We start from the raw sequence: 7,145 nt of genomic DNA on the forward strand, positions 1-7,145 counted from the left end.
TCCCGAAGTTGCATTATAGAGTAAACACCCCACCCTGGACTACTTATATAAGTGGTCGCAATCGCAGTGACGAGGTAAGGCTTAGCCAGATTGGAGGGTGCGGAACTGAGCCTTCTCCTTAGATCCTCTTCAGGGGAGATTTTCTGCACCAATCTGGGGTGTCGAACCCAGTGGTAGTACCCATTGATCAACTTTTGGCTAGGCATGTATAATCCTCCACAGATGAGGTGAGTCGAACCCCATTGAGCCAAAGTATGAAGGTGCTTAACAAAGAAGACTCTAATGTCATTTTCATTGATATTAGGATCATCTACTGGCATAGCGCGGAGTGCTCTCTCTAGTGCATCTTGTAGACTCTTGGCTATCCCTTCCTTATCAGTCCCAACATGATGATTTGTTCTGAACCAGTGGAGTTTGGAGAGCACAACCATGTATCTGGCAATTCTCCCAAAATTCTTGTTCCCAAGGAATGGGAGAACCTTATTAACTTCATCAGTAGTGACTTTATCTTGCTGTGAGATAGAAGCTGACTTGATGGAACCTTCATACACGATTACCCTTTCTTCCTGGCTTAGCTTGTTGTATGCATCAGATAGGGATTTCTCATAGTCAGTCCCACTGATGACCCTGTAAGTATCCCTCTCAGGAGCATTGTTTGCCCTGTTATCTTCATTCTTCCTGAGCTCATCGTCAAGGCTGCTCTCCTGAGAGAAGTTGAAATTGACTTCAATCTGGCCGAGGAAGGAGATGTTTCTGAGTGCGGCAGGAAGCGATTTTTCTTCAGTCATCTCCCGTACGCAGAGCTCGATCCACTCGTCTGCCCATCTGTTGTAGGTTTCTTCTAAAGGCTCATCTTCATCATCATCTCCTTTTCTCCTCTTAAGGGAAAAGCTTACTGTCTTGAGAGCCCCTTTTTGGATCAGGGCCATAGCGTAGATAGTCGGGTGATGGTCCAGAATCCAATTTTTGATGAATGCCTTGAGATCCGTTTTGTTAGTGATGTTCTTCTTCTGATGGGCTGCGATCAGGTCCTTCTTCAACTCATCTAAAATCCACTTATACTGTATTAATGAATATATTACATCGGAATTTATTGAAAAAAAAAATACAATAACAAGTACATACAACAAAAATGTGTATTATATCCAAATGAAACAAAAATATATTCATTGCAAAATAATAATTTCAAGGATAATTCCACATACTTGTCGTATTCACATGAAGACTGTGCTTCGATTATTGTTCCCTCTACGTCAGTCTCAAATAATGGCAGTTTAAAAATTATATTAAAAAACGATTCTAAGAAAAAAATGACTTTTAAACCTAATGTCTTAAAAATTGTAACTGAAATTGTTAATCCTGATGATATTTATGACTTAAATGATACAACAGCTAAAGACCTAATACTTGATTCTGAAATCCTGCCTGTACATTTTTATAATAGAAACTGTGAGTTTAATAACAGATACTATAAAAAAATAAAGGAAAATATAGTTAAAATAAATTTTTTGAATAATATTTTTGATACAGACAAAAAAGAGGAAAAATTAGAGGAAAATAAAGATACACTAGAATATCTTTCACAATTACCTGGCCTAGCTTTACCAGATATTAAATTTCCCATTAAAAGTGCAGCAGATATTGTTGAGGAATATTTAAAGGACAAATATACAGAAAAACAAAAAATATTTCTGAAAAAAGAATTTGAAAAATATCCAGACCTTGTTTCTAGATATAGCTATGACTGCGGGAAAATGAAAGATATTCATGGAAATCTTATACTCATGGACATACCATTAACGAATAAACTTCCAAATATGACTAAAACGTATAAACTGCCGCCTGATGAAAAGAAAGCAATGAATGATATTTTGGATTACATAATATATTTCAACCTAGCCGAAAACCCTGATATTAATAATGTAACCGGAAGTCCATGTTTTTTAGTGGGTAGGCCAGACAAAAATAGGGGACATAGAATTATATTTGATGTACGTGAGGTTAACAAATATGTGAAATCACCAGTTTCCACCTACACAGACTGTGTAACCACACCTTTGAAAACCATTATATCCAAATATGACTTTTTAACTTGTATTGATTTACGCTCGGCCTTCTACGCGATACGGCTGAGCCCAACTGCACTTGAATCAAACATTAGCCAAGTTATAACAGATGAGCGATGTGTAAGATTTTACTCTCCTTTGACCGGATCAAATTCTGTGCCGCTTTTTTTTACTGACACCATTAATAAACAAATGAATATTAATGACTTTGGCCTATACGATCCTCTAAGCACGCCTACTAGCTATTTTAAAGCATGGATTGATGATCTTTCAATTGCAACTATGGGCGATGAAGACCTACACAAAAAACATTTGGAAATTTTCCTATACAGAATACACAGACTGGGGTTAAAAATTAATCTAGAAAAATCTGATTTTTTTATTAAAGTTCAGTCTGACAATTTTAAACTTTTAGGATTTGAAGTAGACAAGGGAAAAATTATACCAAACAAAGCAAAGTTAAATGTATTGAAAGACTTTAAGACTCCTAAAAGTACACAAGATGTCCAGAAATATCTTGGATATATAACATTCATCAGACATCTTTTACCATTAAAAGTTTTAGATCTTACAACTGTTTTAACTCCATTAACCTCAGCTACTACTCAATTTAAATGGAATATTGAACATGAACAGGCTTTTACCATGATTAATCAATTATTGCATTCAAGTATAAGCTACGCCGAATCACAGTCAGATAATAGTATTAAAATAATATACTCGGACGCTTCGGATAAATTGCTTGGCGGTATATTATTTTCCTATAATATTGATTACTTTCAGAATGACCCGCCAAATGATCTGTTAGATATAGAGTAAACATACAAAGACCATTTAGAATTTTACAGTATTAACTGTAAAACATTTACATCAAACAAAAAAGAGTATTCTCAATTTAAAAATTTTATTCATTTACTTTACAGCTCCCTTAAATTCCATGATATTTATGAATGGGATGATAATAACATCTCAGACTTTTTGAATGATATTTTTGGATCAATATTAAAAGTTAGGACATTTTTTGCATCTTCAAAGCATCTAAATGATTTTATAGAAACAGTATGTTTTAACGAAATATCAGATGATTTCTTTATGGAACACTTTATGGAATTTCTGGCTATAACAAGTATTCTTTTTAAAACTAATATAAAAATAATATTTGGCAACCATAAAATACAGAAAAAACCATTTTTTTGTTTAATAGAAGAGTATGAGAATGATGTTTTACTTTAAAAATTGCACTTTCTTATAAAAACGTACATGTCTTAAATATTTCTGGAAGAGACAACATTTCCGATTTTTTAAGTAGATTAGGTTTAAGTAAAGAAACATTTTTTACGCGAACTTTATGCCCTCTCAAAATAAATCATGATGAAAGAACAAAACTGCCTGAACTTTTAACATGGACTGATATTACAAAATATTGCAAAGAAACCGACCCTGAAACAAGGGTAGGCCTGTGACGAGCACAGGCCCGCAATATGCGTTCAAAGTGTCGATGTTCATGTGTCCTGCAGTTCACATTATGTCACGGATTTAGCTCCGTTCTTCATCGACCCTCAAGCCAACTGATCCACTGCATGGCTACTCTTTAGAAGCTTTTAAAAACGATATAAAAAATTCGCCGTTAACTTTAATCTGTACGGATAGTAGAGTAAGCTTTTTTATGTTTAATCCAAATGTTCAAAACTCAAGTAAAAAACTTATTCGCTGGTCTTTAAAAATTGCACTTTCTTATAAACTTATATATTCCATGTATCATGAGAGAACATATTTTAGGCCTACACATAGGCCTGGTGTCCCTAATGAAAACATGTATGAACATATTCTATATTGCTGATAAAAAGCTGTTAAAATCTTTAATCGAAAAAATATGCTGAGCATGTTTAGCCTGCATCCTTGTAAAATCAGCTAAAAACAAACAAAAATATGGAATGTTTGAAATAAACAAAGCAAATATTAGCGTACAAATGGATTTTATTGAAGAATTGCCATCTAAAAATAAGTTTTTACTTGTTCTAGTTGACCTGTACTCTCGTTTTTGTACAACGTACGTACTGCAAAATAAAAAAACAGCCAGCGTCTTAAACTGTTTACGAAACTATTTAAGTAACTTTGGAATGATTAAATATCTTATAACAGATAATTACTCTGGGTTCCGATCAAAGGAATTTACAAAATTTACTAAAGTTCATGGAATAACGCATCCAATTTCAGCACCATATAAGAGTAGAGCAAGGGCATATGTAGAATTGTACAATGGAATATTGCAAAGGGCTCTGAAAAATTTAACTATTTTTGAAAGAGAAAATTGGAGTGATTTAATTCCTTTAGTCACCTTTTTACTCAATAATAGAATTTTTTACAATGAAACTTTAACACCATCTCAACTACAATTTGGAGTTAAATTTTTAAGATATGACTTTATGAGACCTGAACAAAGAACTTTGTTCCAAAGTTTAATTCCTAAAAATTTTATGGATGCTGAAACAACATTTTCGGAAGTCATAGATCAGGAAGAAAAAGATTTCAACGAGCAAAGACTGAAAAACTTGAAAATGCGACAAGAGCGAATCAATAAAAATAAGAAAGATACTAAACTACAAGTTAATGATTACGTGGTAGTTAATTCTTATGGGGATACAATTGGTGTTTCACGCAAACTAAAATCGGTTTATGACAATATACCATTTAAAATTATTTCAATTAAATACTATAATTGTGTTTTATTAAATATTCTTGACGGAAGCCAAATTCTAAGGGCAGTAGACGATATTAAAAAAATTGAAGTTTTAGATAGCTCTGATGGCAATTTTGATAAGATTCCGAAAGAAGTATTTGCGATGCTTAATATAATCACAATGGATAATATTGTAGAAATATTCTCAAATAAAAAGGATGAAACACCACAAATAAGAGAACCCCGCACGCGATCCAAACTATTAAATGACATTGATAGAGAAAAACAACTGTTAATGGATGAAATGTTAGATTTAGATAGTGAAGAAATAGACAATTCTTATGAAAAACATGTTACATTTTTGGAAGACTAAGTTGATGCATCTACGAAGCGGTCTGCCCTTGCTTGGTTTTACAACATGTGCGTAAACCTACCCGCAACGGTGAATGAAGAGACATCACACCGCTCAAGCGCTAAACAATATGTTTCACTGCCACATGAATATACACATATTTGAGAAAGGAAAATAGTCGGTTTCATTAAACACATATACATAGCATCATAAAATAATATTTGCTTTTTAACAAAAACAAAGTAAAATCTAATAAAAATCAACATTAAAAGGTGTTATTTATAAAAATAAAAAACCTACATTGCGAAAAACATATGAGTGTTTTCAAAAATATATAAAAACCCTCATATCCAAGTTTATATTAAACAGTTTTACTATTTTGGGAAACAATTAAAAAGAATTATAGGCGGGGGAAGATATAGTTATGGATTATATTAGTTGTATTTAACTCATAGGGTTCGTGAATGATAACTTAGCTCTTTCACTGCGGGATTTTTTGAAAAAATTTGAGAAGGTTTTCTTAAAAGGCCATTAAGAAAAATTTTTTAAAAGTTATTTTTCAAAATATATCCTATTTTTCAGTTCGCCACCGGAATTTGGCATGAGTATAATTGGTCTGGAGTATAAAGGTATGGCTTTGACTGAGAATCAGGCATACATAAGTAAGAAATCACGAGCCAGGCAAAGTGTTTTAGCATACTAACCCTTAATTGCGGACACTTTAACAAAAACAAATTTGGTTGAATCACAGAAATTTGTTCTTGAAAATGATCAATAAAATATATGATAATAAAATGAAATCTGAAAACTTGATCTATTAATTATAAAAGCAGGTCTTAAAACCTGTAAATAAATTGATTCATTAAAATATTGGATTTGAAGAGTGATCCTTTTAAAATATACAAATAATAAATAAAAGCTGCAGTGGAATTACTGTTCTTATAAAGCTCCAAAAATGATTAAAAATATATATATATATGCCAAATAGAGATCAAAAAAAAGAAAAAAAAAAGATCTACTGTAGTAAAGTTTGGTTACAAAAATATAATTAATATTAAAAATTAAATGGAGCCAAAATAGGTTAATAAAATAAACATAAAGATCCAAAATATGTCCTCTACAAATTGCCATAATATAAATTATGATTTCCTGGAATAGATTCTAAGTTAATTGTAATAGCAGACTATTTTAGAAAAGTAGTTAGAACATATATATTGCTTTCTCTAATTCTCTCTTTTTTTCCTCTCAACCATATTTTGAAACTCATTCGTGCCTTAGTAACACAAATGCAGGTCTAGACTTATAACCCACACATTGATCTTGGTTTGTAACACCCACACAGTCCTCTTGAACTTGAAAGAATTTTAGCAAATATGTTAGAAAACAACCATGCCAAAACAACATCTGAAAACAATGAATTACTTATGCTTAAAGCTGATGTAGATGCCATAAAAAAGTCTTTGTCTGAATCTATTACAATATTTAACGAAGAAAAAGATAAATTGAAACTGTTTGTAGAACCTATAGAAAAATTAGGTAACGAGGTTGAAAAACTAAAAATAACATTAGAAAATTGGGATGATACCAACTCTCAAGGATTTACTATAAATGATGACTCTCAAAGAACACATCAAATGATAAATAAATTCTTGCTTGTAGATGCAATAAATAAATTGATTGTTGAATGTGAGCACATAAAACTGTTACTAAGTAAACCTAAGGAATCTAAATATATCCCAATTTTTTTAAACAATGTTCAAATAAAATATGTGTATTTTTCACCGGCTTTTTCTAACATATTTGTAGTTGATTGGGAATATTATGATGATTTTGAAAATGTCTACACAATTGATCCAATTCCAATTTGTGATTTAAAGCAGTGTTACTTATTTGTGAAACAAGGTTTTGGTAACGACACTAAGATGTATCAAAAATCAGACTGTATCAAGATCATACAAGATGAATACTTTTGTAAAAATAAAATAAACATAAAATGTCCAGTCTATTCTAAATCATGTGAGATTTTTGATACAGTTGATTTCCAACC

At 31.8% G+C, this 7,145-nt stretch overlaps 1 non-coding gene across 1 annotated transcript; it reads right to left on the reverse strand.

The window, feature by feature from the left end:
- Positions 1-3,501: 3,501 nt before the first annotated feature.
- Positions 3,502-3,652, reverse strand: LOC111716661 (5.8S ribosomal RNA). The gene has a single exon (XR_002768559.1). It is a non-coding gene; the product is annotated as a 5.8S ribosomal RNA (ribosomal RNA).
- Positions 3,653-7,145: the final 3,493 nt, after the last annotated feature.

Source organism: Eurytemora carolleeae, unplaced genomic scaffold (assembly GCF_000591075.1).
Source record: "Eurytemora carolleeae unplaced genomic scaffold, Eaff_2.0 scaffold2142, whole genome shotgun sequence".
NCBI classification, from domain to species: Eukaryota; Metazoa; Arthropoda; class Copepoda; order Calanoida; family Temoridae; genus Eurytemora; species Eurytemora carolleeae.